We start from the raw sequence: 18,066 nt of genomic DNA, 5'->3' as shown, positions 1-18,066 counted from the left end.
CGTTGCCCTGTGATAGCTCGCTGACCAGAGAACACTGAAAACTTGGGACCGCCTTGGCTAGGGAGGCCCTGAAGTAGCACTGGGGGCTAACTCCCCTAACAACCTCATGTCCCCTGACACGTCCCTCCACGGCCCCTTAGGACCGTTCTTCTTTCCCTGCTTGGGCTTTATGACCATTCTCAGATCAGGCCAAGTGCCCGGTTCCCCGGTAACCACCCGGTTCCCCTGGCTGTCTGCAGGGGTTGGCAGGCTGCCATACTCCCCTTCTTGGTCTCCCTCGCAGCTAGTGCTGGTGAACTCGAGACAACAGGGAAGGAACTGGCTGAATGCCACCATATGTCGAGCTCACTCAGCAGGTCTGCTTGGTAGGCCTGCAACACTGTCATTGTCAGCAGTGACCCACAAGTAAGACTACTACCGCATAGGCCTTGCCCACCAATGCCATGGTGGCCTTACACGCTGGCTTGGATGGCAAAGTCGGCCCCCCAATTACCTGCCATCGATGGAGAGAGGTAGCTCGCAAGCACCTCCTCTCACCTTCAGCATAGCTAAATAGCCATGCCGTTCATTCCCCACAATGGCAGAATAATCCAACATCGTGGGGTTAAAAATACGGCTTATGCATGGTTTTCCCCCAGAAGCCATAACATATTTATATATTTAACATATAAATTATATATTTATAAACATATAAAACATATTCATATATTTATCCTTTTACTGATCCCTCATATGACACTTTAAGTGTTACAGTGGCACAAGTAAAACAAAAAACACCATCTTACTGTAATATGATAAATATACAAATTGAAAGTTAGCATACATGATATGAATGTGGAATACAAAATGAAAAGTTATAGATATTCTTATCCTTGTGGGGATGTTTGTTTACAAATATACAGTATATAAACTACAGATGCAGGTTCATATGTACTGCATGCAACACACAGTAAATAACATTTTGTCACATTTGGTATTCCATCCATTCATTCTAAACAAAGCAGTCTGATGAATAGGTTCATTATCACCCTAAAGTCCCTCATATCCATAAAGGGTCAATGAGGATAGGAGGACAGTGTTAATGGAAAAGGAAATTATAAATGTCCCTGCATTATAAATGTAAATGGATAAACACAAACAGAGAAAGGAACTCTCAGCAATTTTTAGTAGTTTCTCCATGACTCTACTCTGGACTTCAATTTTAATAATAATAATAATAATAATAATAATAATAATAATAATAATAATATCATTGCATATAATTAATGTTTGTCTTAATTTTCACTCAGATTCAAAGTTAACACCAGGTGATGAATATTTCATGTTTTTTTGGGTGAAGATCCATAATTGCACAGCATGAGGAATTGGTTGGCAATATTACCTAGGATTTTCTCTTAAAGTAATACTGATGGAAAATAAACACTGGGGAGTTCATTTCAAGAAAGATCTAATGCCACTGGTGTAAGTTGACAGAGGTGCAAACTTCTCTCATGTGCATGATGTCGAGATGTAAATTGAAATGTGCACGGCAAGCAGTGTGTCTGTTCAGTATGATTTTCACAAGATATAGAGGTGTCATATAACTGTGTCAATTCACACTGTAATGGAGTCATCGTGCAGTTTAATTTTGAGATGATGCTCCCCCATGTGCTGTTGCTCTTTTTTCCCCCCTTATGGACCTTTGCATTATAAGAAGCACATTATGGGCACAGAATTAAATGAACGTGAATACACAGACAACAAAGGACACAGGTTATGACACAGACACACACACACTAAATTAGAAGATAAAAATCTTCAACACTAAATATAAGACTGATAGAAGTTTCTCTGCTATGAAGCATAGTCCTCTAAAACCTCATGCATTTGAAAGGGTATGCTTCACTCTCTCCATGACACCATGAATTCCAGGCTCTCTCCAGCAGATGAAGAGGATTTATTCTTTCTCCAGTCCATCCCCATCCAACTTTTAAACAGTGATGAAATGGATTTGACACTAGGGGCACACTGCAATATGAGCTCAGTTTACAGTCTGGAGCCAATATATCCCCCCCTCCCCACACCTTCCTTATGGTGGCCAAGGCCAAGTACCAGAAGCTACATTTTCAAGTTTACCTGAATATTTATTTCAACATAGTTTATTGCATAGAGCAGATTTTGGGCTTAACAGTTTCATAAACCTAGAGTATTACTGTGCATTCCTCTAGCTTTGGGCAAACATAAAATGTCCATGAGGTTTACGGCATGTTCAAAAGCACAAGACCTAATCTAAATGCATGCTGAAATATTGTGCATTACCTCTGCTAGGCTATGGAAGCGTAGATCACCATACTAATTCATTTCTCGTGTACTAAAGCTCCTGGCTTATACAATAATGGATAAATGACATTATACAGACCTACTGAGATGATGCATTTGAATCTGCAACAATGCTTGCACCATATTTTATAAGACTAGTGCAGATATACATGTTAATCATCAGAGACCACAATGCAGTTAAAATTAGTTTGAAAATGAAGTGAGCAGTGTACACTAGGGATGCACCCTAATATGAATACATTATTCCAATTGACCATGTAATGTTTTCTAAATGAATACAAATACAGATATCAAAGGGAAGTGCACTATTATTTTTTTTCTGTATTTTATATTTCAAACAAACAAACAAACAAACAAAAAAAACACCTAGTCAGAAAGCTTCACATTCCCTTTGCCTCACTATTTAGCATGTATAGTATTGTCATACTATACATACAGTGGGGGAAATAAGTATTGAACGTGTCAACATTTTTTAAAGTAAATATATTACCAATGAAGTTATTCACATGAAAATTTCACCAGACATCAGTATTAACTCAAGAAATCCACACATATAAATAATTCACATCATTAAAGTCCATAAATAAAGTTATGTGTAATAAAGTGGAATGACACAGGAAAAAAAAGTATTGAACACACTAAGAAAAAGCAGTTCTCCAAGGCAAGATAAGGCAAGGAACCAGGTGAAAATGTTTTTGTAATTAATTATATCCCCTATCTGTGCAAATTAATATCAGTTGGGTTAGTAAATTGATGGTCTATAAAAAGGCTTTTCGTTACCAAGGTGTCACATAAGAAACATCATGGGTAAAAGCAAAGAGCTCTCCCAAGACCTTTGCAACTTTATTGTTGCAAAACATATTGATGGAATCAGACACAGATGTATTTCAAAACTTCTGAATTCTCCAGTAAGCACCATTGGGGCCATTATCCAGAAGTGGAAGCAACATCACTCCGTCATCAACCGGCCACACACAGGAGCTCCTCGCAAAATTTCTTACCAGGGAGTCAGAAGAATAGTCAGAAGAGTAGCCCAAGAGCCAAGGATCACTTGGAAGGAGCACCAGAAACACTTGGAGGCAGCAGGTACCATCGTCACAGAGAAAACAATAGGCAATGCACAGCACTGCTCACACTCACCTCGCAAGACTCCATTTCCGGTAGATTTTCGAAGTGTGAATCTGTGGACAATTTTTCAGAAAATATTGTCCACAACTGAGGGAGGAGGAGCTTTGTGATTGTTTGCTTTGCCAAATTCAAGGATGCATTTTAGAGCAGTGTAAATGAAATGTGGAACGATAAATGATAAGAGAATGATAAATAAAACTATATATTATAAATTATATAAGGAATAATGAATTAATAAAAGCTGAAATGCAATGAGGAGTTTGTTTACAGCGACGGTATTCTCATCTGTTACTCGACATGTTAGTATGTCCCAGTACTTGCATACTCTTTTACTACACACTCAAAAGTATGTTCTTCACAAAAAGAGTACGTACTTTTAGTACATAGTATATATATGACAATTGGGATGCAAGGATTGAGACTTGGTGTGTGCATTGGGACAGCAGGAAGAAACAAAAATAGCTGTAAATGTAAATATACTGTGTAGAAGGTTTTAGGAAATTGAGTGCAGGAAGGTTAGGAATTGTTGGGGAGTTGTCGGTTGGATGCTACATTAAAGGTGGTGTTTTGAACATGCAGGTGGGATTACAGGAGACTGGAAATCATCACAGCAGGAGTAAATAGCTCATGCAAATGTGCAGCTGAGCGACAAAGCAGGCACGATGCAGGAAGTGAGGCAGGGAAAGAATGTCAACAGAGACTTAGTGCATTACACAAATATTTTTGTACAATTCCAGAAATAACAACAACAACAAAAAAATTATAAAGAATAGTATAAGATGCTATTGTGATATGTGTAATCCATTATACAATACATCCTTGTCTTAAACTGATGTTTTCATGCAAGACAATTCACTACTTTGTAACGGATAGCTGCACAGTGACGCAGAGGCGGAGTCCGTTCCGTTCCGTGGTGTTTTAATCAACGGAAGAAAATAAATAAATAAATAAATAAATAAATAAATAAATAAATAACCAGATAAATAAACAAACAAACAAACAAACAAACTAAGAAAGCCCAGCCTAGGAATTATGCTGAGTTTTCTAGCTTAACAGAACAGAAGAAGAAGAAAAAGATGAAGGGAACGGTGTGGTCTTCGGAAGCAATAAAAAGAACAGGTGACTAGGTGAGAGGAAGCGGGACGCGGAAATGAGAGCCAGGTGGGAATGGCGGAACTGATGGTGTGCATTTGCCAGGGACTATGCTAATGCTTCTTCTGTGGATTATAACCTTGTGGATATTGATTCAGGAGGCTGGCAAATACTTCTGCTAAGGTGAATCAACAAGCCAGCGGAGCTTTGAGGGTTTGGAGGCACATCACAGGTTTATAATCCTTCCTTTTACTACTTTTGTGGAGAACCAGTATGCTTAAATTGTTGGATGTTACTGTCTGTAAAGATCTCTGAGTGTTAAGCGGAATCTGACACCCTTTTTCTCATGATTTCAAGTTCACGAACTCCCATATGCCTAAATCATCACCATTAAAGAACTGCTATTAAAGTGAACAACGTTTATTGTTTTGGTTAAGAATTACTTTGGGGAAAACTTTTTTCCCTGCCTTTTGTGTGTGCAATTTTTCTTTTATGAATAGAGGCATGTTTCCTTATTGTTTCGTCTATTAAGCCCACGTATGGGAACTATTTGTTATTTCGGTTTCTATGAATGAAAACGATCTGTATTCTCTTACGTTTATTGCATGACTGGAAATAATAATCTTATTTTGTGAGAATTGAGTAGCCTACTGTTTTTTTGTTGTTGTGTTTTTTTTTTTCTTCTGCTGAGTGATGTCCAAATTATAAATTATAAGTGACAGTTAATTTAGACTGTCTGGCGCCCAAACACCATAAGTAAGGTAACACGCTACAAATTAACAAAAACGTAATCGAAATGTTTTCCAGTCTAAAAGCTTATATTAAAAATACTGTTCACGTGTATTTTTATTGACCTTTCACAGGTTATACCATTTATGGCTCTTTTTTAAGTGCCTATACATGCTGCCTATTTCAATTTCCCGAGGACTACAGGAGGTCTGAGCTTCCAGCTAGAGCAGGTGTATGATGGATGAGGCTGTAATTTGTCCCCTGTCATATTTCTCTTTGAATATGTCTCTTTGGTCACTGCTCTCCTGGACAGTAGTGGATAATACCTATTCTATAATAAAGTCGACTTTTTAACCAAATCATAAGCTTAAAGAATGAAGGGACATTACAGAACTGATGCAACTTCAGCAATTGTCTTTAAAATAAGCCTTTGTTATTATAAAAGTGTTATTTGGTAGTGAGGGGAAAAAAGAGTAAATATGGTTATTATATGCTTCAGTGAAGAATGAATGTAAACAGTGCATGACAGTTGGCATGCAGACAGGTACACATTGCAGAGGTGATAGAATCCTGTATACACTGTAGCTAACATGCTGGCAACTGCAACAGCAAGACAATCATGGTGGTGTATTTTTGTCTTAGCTCAGTAATCAGTGCACAGTTTCAATAGCGGCAGCACAATGGCAAAAACTGGAAAACATTCTGTGATTCTTCCATTGGTGGCACAATTTTCTGTTCCTGCTTCAGTGGAACATATGGAAAATTTTGTTTACCACCTCATATCTATCATTTTTCACTCTTACCTTGACTGATCACTGCCCATTCTTACATCAATACTGAAATAAGAGCTGAAAATGGAGTTTCAGGCAACTACTGTACACACAGGTAACTCTTGGGCACACGGTCATTTGTGTGCATTTACTATTGTTTAACTTGATGATAAAAAATATATTTCTGCTGAAATGTTATATAAAGGTGATAATAAAGATCTCACTGTCATCTGATTTAAGGGCAGACCTACACTTAACAGCAAAAGTTTCATTGTAACTCAGATGGATTCTGTACTATTGACTAAAAGGTTGCAACAGGACATTTGTCATGACTTACATGCATGGAAGCCAAATAACATTAAATAACTGTGTAGAATATGCTTGTATCTTTGCTTTGCTTGTATCTTTCTCATTTGTAAGTCGTTTTGGATAAAAGCGTCTGCTAAGTGAATAAATGTAAATTTAATATGACAAATAAAAATATCTAATAGAACTACATAAATAAATGATAATAAGAGAGATCATTAATAATAATAATAATAATAATAATAATAATAATAATAATAAAAGAAAACATTATTTATGTAGCACCTCAAAGTGCTTTACAGTGTTAAGTAAAATACAAAGACAAAAAAGAAACAAAAGGCAGTCAAATATAAAATAGAAAAAAACAGAACAATAGAATAATGATAATTAAATCTGCAAGCAGCGATTAATGGGCCCTTACACCCAGGTGCTGTTGGGGCTACTCTGCCAGGGGAACGCCTTTCCATTTTTAAAGCACTTTTTAGCACTTGTATGTTGTTGGGAGTGTATCACATTGTAAAATATGTAATTTCCTGTTGGCAGTAGGTGGTACTATGACTATGAATATTTGCATGTAGATGTCAGGACAGAACTCTTATCAAACCTGTGAATTTTGGGAAGATTAGGCATTGTATGCTTGAGTTATAACAACTTCCTGTTTAATAGCAGTAATAACATGCTTTAGCACTTAGCTAAGTGTTGCTAGCATGTTTAGAAATTGCTGGCATATTTTTATATGGGCCCCCCCCACTGACGCAAAATAGCCTCAATCGTTTATGCTTCGTTTGTGCTGGTTTGTGCCGTAAAATTTTTTGTTTGTGCTGCTTCGGTTCAGGAGATATTAAAAGAATATTTATAGGTCATTCTGGGGTCACTCGGCCCCCCACATGCTCAAATTAACCCGAAATAGTCTCAATCGTTTGTGCTTCGTTTGTGCCGTAAAAATTATTGTTTCTGCTGCTTTCAGGAGGTTCAGGAGATATTAAAAAAATATTTATAGGTCATTCTGGGGTCACCCTCCATGCTCTAAGTTCATTCAAAATAGTCTCAGTCGTTTGTGCCGACAAAAGTTTCGTTTGTGCTGCTTCCGTTTATAAAATATTAGGCATTGAATTATAGGCGCAAATCTCCTCGGTGTGAGTGCACTTTTAGAGTCGAACTGCCGAAGACTTTTTCAAGAGAAATCATATCCTCATTTGTTCAATAAACAATTCTCTTTACTTCATTCACTGGTCTCTCATGATTGAACTTTTCATTTATTTACAAGGAGAATAATCTGTTACACTTCACTCCCACCACTAGGTGTGACACTTCTGTTCACGGTGCTCTTGTGGAAATTAGTATTGTTAGTATAGGAAAAGTCGACACAGTTACTAAATCAAAATTCTGGCCAGTGTAAGTACAATTTTTTTTTTAACACTGTCAGTTAGAATATTATTAGTTAACTTTAATCATAATGGTACAACATTCAAAGAGCTAAGATTGTCAATATTTCTTGAACAGAAAACTCATTGTTAATACTAGTATGGCTAATGGAGTTATGAAATGCTAATAACAGCTGCACATGGTACCCATGTTAGTTTTTTGAATAAGTTGTGCTTCTAAGGGTCAACATTACCATATTGGTCCTAATATAAGATAGTAATAATATATAAGGATATTATATATTTTCCTTGTCTTCTGGCAAATACAGTAATACATGAAAACAAGTTTACAGTGTATGACATTTTTTGCATCAGGATTATTTCAGTGGGTAATTATGTTTTGCTTATGCCAGATGCTCAAGAAATCAGCATTCAACAGGGATTCAATTTTCACAGTCCTCTGTTCATCAAAAGTGGCCATAATCCAAAATGGCAACATAGCTACACCTAATCAGAGCATCTGGACAGAGCTTAGTGAACAGCTAGAAAACAAGATCACTGCAAAGGCTCTATATACTTTTAAATTGAAGAGACAACATTTGGACTGCTTTAGGGTTTGATTATGAAAGTGATCATGAAACAAGTGGCAGTAGTGATGACACTGATTTTGAGCCAGGGTACCTTTCCCCAAGACCAAAAGATTGCTGGACTTTTGATCTTCAAGTTCCATTTCAGAAATGGATTGAATTCATGCCCGAAACAGTTAAATATAAAAACAAGTTCTCTAAAACACAAAAAAGGGAATACATAATTTTTAAGCCTGGCATCTGGACACATGTGATAAATCATCACATTTGGGAAGAAGCGAAAAGCCCCTGCACACTTGTCTTTAAAAGAGCCAAGGTCTATCCATCAGTAACAGAGAAATTCCTAGAAATCAGAGGCAATTGTAAGGAATGTCATGGCCACATTCACATAAAATGTGACAGAGAGCTTGAAATGAACAGCCCAATGGTGCTGTTAATTGTTGTTTAATTAAAAACACAGATGACTCCCGGCACACTGGATGTTCAAAGCGTCCGATGTCTGGTAACTTGCGTGTGCATATTGCCAAAGAACTGTGTGAGGGTAGAATGGAACCCCATGTATGGAGGGCATCAGAGGCAACAAAGATGATGGATTTTTGAGATCCTGAGCCAAGCCATCTTCCTAATTTGGCCACCCTGCGCAAAGCAAAGCAAGAGGGAAATGACTTAGAATTAGGTGACAAGGATCCTATTTGTAGATGTTTAAATATAGTGCACCTCACAGTGGTAGCATTAAAGACATTGGGCTGGAAAAGTTCTTCTGTCACTACTGGAGTCAAACACAATGTTTATGTACAAGTCATTATCAAAGAAGTCTACTAACCCCACTGTGATTTTTGATGCAAATCCTGTGATCCGCTGTGTCCCTTTAAAAGTTGAAAACGCACAGTGGATAGGTAACAATTACGTGAATGCATTTAATGTGATTTGTCGTTTGGATTTTACATGGTTACTTCAACTGTATTGTTAAGATAAAAAAGACAGTCGGCAAAAACTGGCACAAACGATTGAGAGTATTTCGGGTTAATTTGGAGTGTGTGTGGGGCTGGTGACGTAAGTTCATATAACTTAATGCCTAATATATTAAAAACGGAAGCAGCACAAAGGAACTTTTATCAGCTGAAACGATTGAGACTATTTTGAATGAACTTGGAACATGGGGGGTGACCCCAGAATGACCTATAAATATTCTTTTAATATCTCCAAATCCGAAGCAGCACAAATGAAGCGTTTATCAGCACAAACGAAGCACAAACAAACAAGCCTATTTGGAGTGAACTCGGAGCATGTGTGGGGCTGGAGACGTCACCGCACCATAATTAAATGCCTAATATTTTTTAAAAACGAAAGCAGCACAAACGAATCTTTTATCAGCACAAACCGGCACAAACGATTGAGACTATTTGGGGTGAATTTGGAGCATGTGGGGGAGCTGAGTGACCCCAGAATGGCCTATAAATATTCTTTTAATATCTCCTGAACCGAAGCAGCACAAACGATTGAGCCTATTTTGAATGAACTTGGAGCATGTGGAGGGCTGGTGATGTCACCGCACCATAATCCAGTGCCTGATATTTTAAAAACAAAAGCAGCACAAACTAAACTTTTATCAGCACAAACGAAGCACAAACGATTGAGACTATTTTGCTGACGTTTTCCGTTGGGGGGCGGACTTCACGCGGGTTAAAAACATGTCAGTTCTTGTTCCTGTTTAATAGCAGGTTTAGCACTCATCACTTAGTGACACATGTCGTGAAGAGCACATCGTTAAAATTTTGTATGTGGCGCTATTGAACCATTTTCCCTCACTCAATTGTGGAACCTCTATCAGATATAAATTTTCACCAGTCCTGATGTGTCTGCAAAGTTTTGTGAGTTTTCCGGTATGTGTAGGCCCTCTAAAATGTGATTCATTTAAGAAAATAACTAATAATAATAATAATAATAATAATAATAATAATAATAATAAATGTAGCAGATCCAAAAGGGCCTTGCACCAGAGGTGCTTGGGCCCTAACAATAAATGGAGCAGATACAATATGGCCTCACACCTCTGGTGCTCAGGCCCTAAAAAACGGAGCAGATCCAATAGGGCCTTGCACCAGTGGTGCTCAGGCCATAATAATAATAATACTTTCAAAGGGAACTCACCATTGTGTGAGCTTGATGCTGTGAGAAGCGCCCTTGACCGGCATTTGAAGTCTATTTGAAATCACGCCTATTTATAGGACTGTCCTGGTCAGGTGATGTGGCATTTCGCATGTTGCGTGACTATAAAGTGGTGCCTGTAAACTATGTCAAAAGCCTTATTATCTTCATTGAAAATTGCATGTTGGTTGTTTGTGTGAACATTCCTAGAATTAAAAAAAAAAAAAAAAACTCTTCCTCTCTATATTTTCAGAAAAAAATCTTTTACTTTTCTGTCCCTCACCTCTTTGCACGTATGAGTCAGAGAGAGTTCAGGAAGTGTGTTACGCCTAGCTCTCGTTTTATTATGGGGACACTTTCTATGTGAAGTATCTGTGACTGTAGCATGTGGCGGTAGCACTTGATGGGGCTGACTGTGTGCATTGTGAACATTTCACAATTAGGCAACTCGCTCTCTTCCTGGCTGAAGGGAGTTGGATTTCAGAGCCTCAAGGATCTGGGACAGGGGATCTTGTATGGATCTGGAAGAGGAGCTGGAGTCGAGTGCTGCTCTATCTCTTGTTCGGTCTTACTGGTCCGGACCTCCGCCGGATTTTGGAGCTTTCATAGCGAGTCCACCTTCCACTATGTAAAGTCAAAAAAATTTAAAGAAGGGTGTGCCAAAAATGGAGAGCACCTCTCAAGAATACAAAGAGGTGCTCAAAGTGATTACTAAGGCTGGACGAACTTATCTCCCCACTGAAAATAAATCTCCCTCACATCGCAGGAAACTCCAGAAATTATGAAAAATCACACTTCTGGGGAAAACCATACATAAGCTGTATTTATATCCACGCAATGTCAGATTATTCAGCCATCCTGGGGAATGAACAGCACGGCAGTTTAAGTATGCCGAAGGTGGAGTAGGCGCTTGCGAGCTACCTCTCTCTATCGACAGCAGGTGATTTAGGGGGGGCTGGCTTTGCCATCCAAGCCATGTAAGGCCACCCCGGTGTTAGTGGGCAAGGCCTATACAGTAGTGGGTCTTGTTTGTGGGTCACTGCATACAATGGCATTGTTGCAGGCCTACCAAATAGACCGGCTGAGTGAGCTCGACATATGGCAGCATTCAGCCCCATCGTGTCGCGGTTTCCCAGGGATCCATGAGTCGAGCCCGGGTCAGTGCTAGTCCGAGGGAGGCACAGAAAGCGAGTGTGGTGGCCCGCCTCCACACGCAGACAGCCAGAGGTACTAGGTGTCCACAATCGCAGCCTGCTTAGAGGCCTCACAGAGAATGGTCAAACAGGCCAAGCAGACAAAGGAGGAGTGGTCCTGAGGGGCCGCAGAGGGACGTATCAGAGGACATGAGTTTGTTAGGGCAGTTAGCCCCCAGTACTACTGTGGGGCCTCCCCTAGCTAAGGCTGTCAAAAGTTTTCAGTGTTCTCTGGTCAGCAAGCTGTCACAGGGCAACAAAAATCTGATGCTTTCCCTCCAATAGAATGTGGAAATGTTAACATCACTAAACATCCATCTGGCAGCGTGGGAACTACTGCCAAATGTGTCTCCATGGGTTTTGTCTACCGTAGAAAAGGGTTACCAGGTCCAGTTCAGAGCTTGACCCCCTGGTTCAGAGGTGTGCTCATCACAGTAGTCAGCACAGAGCAGAGCCCGAAGTGCAAGAAGTAAGATCCCTCTTGGACAAAAGGGCCAGGTTTTTACAGCCATTTTTTCCTGGTCTGCAAAATGATGGGAGTATGTGGCCATTTTTAGATCTGCATCATGTGAACCGTACTCTTCGGACATACAGGTTCAAGATGCTGATGCTCAAACTTATTGTTCCATGGATTCAGTTCGAGGACTGGGTTGTGACGATAGATCTAAAAGACGCTTATTTCCACATAGAAATATTGCCCTGTCAGAGGAAGTTCCTGAGGTTCATGTTTGGAAGCAATGTGTACCAACATCGGGTTCTTCCTATCAGGCTAGCTTTATGCCCTTGCACTTTCACAAAGTGTGTGGATGCCATTCTGGCTCCTTTGCGACTTCAGAGCTTCCGTGTACTAAACTACCTGGACACTGGTTAATTCTAGCACAATCCAGGGAACTGCCGATTCAACATTGATGATCAACAATGTTGTTCTCACCCACATGAAGAGCTTGGGGCTACGGTTGAACCTCAAGAAAATTATGCTTCTCCAGTGCAGGGGACAACTTTTCTAAGGGTTATATGGGATTCTACTATGATAAGGGCGTTTCTGTCCCCAGTATACGTAGGGTCAGTCCTATCAACATTGATCTGGGCATTCACTCCAGTCTCTGAGAGACTGTTGGGGCTTATGGCAGCAGCAGACAATGTCCTACCGTCGGGCCTATTGCACATGAGACAGTTTCAGTGGTGGCTGAAAAATCGGGGGTTTCATCTGACGACGAGACCTCAGAGTAATGACAGTCATGCTGATGCCCACATGCTCTGAGAATTTGAAGGTGTCCCCGGTTTCTAACCTTAGGACATACTCAAGGGGTGTCTCCTTATAACAAGACCGTAATGACAGATGCCTCCTTCATTGGCTGGGGCGCGATCATAGATCATAGCTGTTCAGCTTCTGGAGTGGCATATAAATCGCCTAGGAATGCGGGCCGTATTTCTAGCACAGAAATTCTGTCTTCCTCAATTAAGAGATCACCATATGTTATTTGTGACTGACAACACAACGGTGGCCTCGTATAAAAACCACCAGGTAGGTGGCCCCTCTTCAGGCAGGAGCAACTAATTCTTCTTTGGGCAGAGGGAAAGTTCTTGTCAGTAAAGTGCAATGTACATTCTGGGCAACCAGAATGTGGGGGCAGACATCCTATAGAGGCAGGGGCTGAGGCCTGTAGGATGGAGGCTCCACCTACAAGTGGTGGAGTCTGTGTGGCGGAGGTTCGGCGAAGTGGATGTGTTCACCTTTGAGGAGACAACACTCTGCTCACTGTAGTTTGCCCTCACTACTCCCGCAGCACTGGGGCTGGACACCATGGTGCACACCTGGCCAAGGTCACATCTGTATGCTTTTCCCCTGATTGCTCTGCTCCCACAAGTTCTAACGAGAGTTCACCAAGGCTGTCTACATCTGCTGCTAGTAGCACCTTATTGGCCAGCTCGAATATGGTTCTCAGAGATAATATCCCTACTTTGCCCCTGGATTAGCCAAGGCCTTCCTATATCCGAGGGTGGATTATATTCCTAAAGTGCCTACATCTGCTGCCTAGCCATTAGTGTTGCAGACTTTCTGTTCTCCTCCGTTCCTCATACCTGAACAAGAGAAATTGCACCTACTATGTCCAGTAAGGGCTCTCTGTACTTACATCCACTGCTCTGGTCAGTGGTGTAAGTTGGAGCAGCTGCTGGTCTGCTTTGGCGGCGACAGTAGGGGTGATGCTGTGTCAAAGCAGCGCATGTCTAATTGGATAGTGGAAGCAATCTCCATCACTTATGAGGTGTGCGGTCTCCCTATGCCTCTGGGCATAAGGGCTCATTCCACTGGAGAGGTCGCCTCCTCGAAGGCTTTGTCCAAAGGGGTACCCTTGCAGGATTTATGTGCTGTGGCAAGGTGGTCTATACCACACATTCATTCAATATTACAACCTGGATATACGTTCCAACCCAAGCTTGAGTGTCTTTCAGTGACCATCGGGCTTGGACCTTTTGAACAGGCCATGCCCTCAGTATGACTGAGTGGGTATTCTCGGTCCCATACCATAAAACTCGCACAACGTTGAGTTCCCTTTGAAAAGGAACTTAACCCTGTTCCCTGAAAAGGGAACGAGACGTTGCATAGCGTTGTCATATGGGGGCATGCCTGTGAATTGTATCTTCACTTCAGATAATAGAGGCTGAATTGCCACATCACCTGATCACGGCAGGCCTATAAATAGGCATGTTTATACAAGCTTCAGATATCGGTCACACGTGAGGGTGCTTCCCACAGCGTAAAGCTCACGCAAAATCTCGTTCCCTTTTCATGGAACAGGGTTACATGTGTAACCCAGACCTTCTCCCTATGGGTTTTCCCTTTTGTTGTCCAGTTTTTTTCCCACCTCCCAAAATCATGCCAGTATGAAAGAGAATGTATACGAGTGTGTGCATGGTACACTACAATGGACTGGTATCCCATGCAGGGTGTATTTCCACCAGAGTAAATGTTGTTACACTACCCCACAACCCACTCATGAACAGTGTTAGGTGAAGCTAATAAATATAGGATCGCTGAAGAGCTTTGCTATAATTGAAGAACTGCAAGGAATGATGTTGCACAGACAAACTTTGTATCAGGTCAGATAATATAGTCCATATTTGTCAAGTGATTATTTTTTATGAACCAGTTATGATTATTTCAAGCTGTGCAGCTAAACTCTGTGGATTATATTACAGATCTTATTTCTTATTACTTATTTCTAAGTCTGTTTAAAATGGACAGTCATTTATTTTTGTGCAACCTTTTAAAGTCATAAATTATTTAGTATTTTACTCCATATTTAGTGCCACTGTGTATAAAACCCTCAATTAGTTTTGATTAACTGTCAACTTAAATTATTCATGCATTTCAGAGGTGATGAACAATATTCTTTCCCCTTCTTATTTCCATTTGCTTGGCAGCAGTAGCACTAGTGTTATTTTGCCTCAACAAATTACACTGGAAAGAAGGTGATTTAATTGCTGGGGTGGGATGAATTGTTGGACTGTTGTTTTTATCTGCTTGCTTGATTGTGTTGATAAGCAAGCTTGGGATCTAGAAGAAGCCAGGATGACACTGCTGGCTATAACGAGTTGTCTCCCCCATTAATCAATGCCTTCCACACAATTTGCTATCTGTGAATTGGGACTGACCTGTCTCAGGGGTCAATGGCCAATTTTCTATCGCAGTCAGTCGGCATCATGCTGAAATCCCTGCATGTGTTGAGTGTTCATTTTGAATTATTCTATTGAATCTTATATGGTATCTTGTCATTTACATAAAATTTCAGTTGCTTACATGTGAGAATTATTAGATGACTTGTTGCCTGAATCAGTCATTACAAAAAGTCTACTTTATTGGTCTGTTTGTTTATTGGTCTGTTTTAGTGTGTTCTGGTGCCGTAACATTAAAGGGCATTTCAGTACACATGAGGGCTTTAAATGCCATACACAGCAATAAACACATGTATGTAATGTACAGTATAAGTTGGATTAAATTCCCCTGCTCATAGAAGGACAAAATTTGTTACCCATTATGCTATATGCACATGCTAAGTTGCCTGATTACCAATGTTCTGGTTTATGCATTCAAATTAAAGTCTTCTTGAAGTCTCACAGGTAAATTCAAGCATCCTCATGCAGATTTAATTATCACAAACATATATCAGCAAACACCTGTAATTGCAAATCTCCAAAGAGCCCAGTGAGGAGCAAGGCTCATTCTCATGCATCTAGCAGGATATCTTAATCCAGCTAGCAGACTGACTGAAGAGTGAGGTCTTCTCCTTTGAGTGCCTGCAGTCTGTGATAAAAAGACTGCTCCTCACTGTTGCCATGAACATAATTGGTTTCAGTGAAGAGCTGCACCAAAGTGGCAATTGTTTTATGATTATTGAATTTCATTAAGTGTATAATTGAAACATGATGTCCTGCCACTCGAGAGTAGCTAATTAAAAAGAGGTACCCCAAACAATCTGCTATCACTGGTGAGGGAATTGAAGAATTAATTAAATACACAACTTTGCCAACACAAAATTAGATTTACATATAAAGACATTCCAATTAGTATTGGTATATAATTGATTTATTTGCACTGTAGCATTGGAAAGGGCTTCGTGCATTGAGATCATTTAATGAGTTATTTTTAACTTATTTAGAATGTACAATAAACATGTTACTATTTAATTATCTATCAAGGCTAAAAGGTCTGTTTTTACAATCCTCTCATTTAACCTATAGTCAGCGTGTTACTCCCTCAGTTTCTATTACATAATGTACACAGTGTAGCTAGGAAAAACTGTACAATCCCTTAAAAGTCTGTGATGTTGACCATGTCATACATCTTGTTTAATAATTTAGGAACTGTGTCATGTTAAGACTAACTTTAAATCACATCTTATAACTGTCACGTCACTGCGAACTTGTGACTACAGTTCCCAGAGTGCAGCTGTTGTATAAGATTTGAATCTCAGGAATATGTAGCCTCAGCTCTGCCGTCATTTCTTGCATTAATGTAAAATACAAGCTGATGTAATGCATTATGTTAACATTATCTGTTATGGTTAAACTATGTATAACCTTATGTGTTATGATTAAACTATGTAAAGAACCTCAACCTTGACAGTCCGGGGAAACATAATCGTGTCAGGAGAAAAAGAGGGCCAAGAAGAAAGGGGACAAGCCAGTCCCCAGGTACCCAGCAACATGGAGGAAGACGGACCGGAAAGTCTTCTGGTTCAGGGGCCGCTCCGAAAGCTGTTCCTGACATTATGCTCCTCCAGGGAGGCCTGAGAGGTTTACAGCTCGACATGCTGGATATAAAAAGAACTGAAAAGCTGATGTAGAAAAATTATTGTTTAGTGAAGAATGTGATAGCATACTGAGTGTCTTGAATCAAATGAGAGCTGAAGCTGAAATGTTAAAGGAGTGTGCAAAATACAGGAGAATGAAGGGATTAGGCAACTAAATCAGAGATATGGGCAACAGTACACAGAAGAAATGAAAAAAGTAGCACTAGATTGTACTGAAGAACCGAGACCCTCTGCTTTTACTAGACAAATAGATGAATTAGAAAAATGGATAGAACGCTTAGAGTTAAATCTGGGAAAAAAAAAAACAAGTAAAAACGTACATCCTGTTTTTACAGCTAGCGCTCTAAACCACACAGCTTAAAGGCTAGTGCTCTACACAATTTCCCAACCTCTGTGTTTCTCTGTTAAAAACCCAAATAATGGTATGCTTCCTGTTTTTCTACATGTAACTTCGGAGCTAGCGCTCAAAACCGCATCCAGGGACCTTTTGAGAAAGCGTTGCGGTTTTGAGCAATAGCTTAGACCCTAACGCCCGAAACCGCAATCAAAAAACTGTATATATACTGAGGAAAGGCGAGTGTATAGTTGCCATTTCCTCGGGCGAAGATTTGGTCGTGTTAATTTCTTGTGAAAGAAAAAACACTATCAGACCCTGCATGGTCTATGGTTATTCTTTATTTCTCTTCTTAAAGGAAAACCCTTATCAGACTCTGCATAGTCTCTGGTTGTCCATTTTATTTTCTTTATATTCTCATATGTTAAGATAATTGTAATCTTTTTGTTCTTTAATAAACTGAAGTCCATATAAAGGACGATTTGTATACCTTACTTCAAGAGTAAATTCCTTTGTTACCAACTTCTTCAACGAAAGAGAAAGGACTTCAAGGGTTCTCGAGCCCAGCGGTATGAGGACTCCACCTCCTGAGAAGGTAAGAGGAAGTAGTTCGACAAGCTCTATCAGTTGTATGACAAAGTAGCGGGTAGAAGACTAAAAACTGGGATATGGAATTCTCGGGAAAATCAATACAGCGCAAACTACAAACATGGCCAACGAGGACTACACTTCCCATGCACGCAACCGTTCACATTCTCCGGAGTTCTGATCATGGACACCA

Source organism: Ictalurus punctatus, chromosome 14, assembly GCF_001660625.3.
Source record: "Ictalurus punctatus breed USDA103 chromosome 14, Coco_2.0, whole genome shotgun sequence".
In the NCBI taxonomy this organism is placed as follows: Eukaryota; Metazoa; Chordata; class Actinopteri; order Siluriformes; family Ictaluridae; genus Ictalurus; species Ictalurus punctatus.
Note: the sequence above shows the minus strand (reverse complement) of the source record.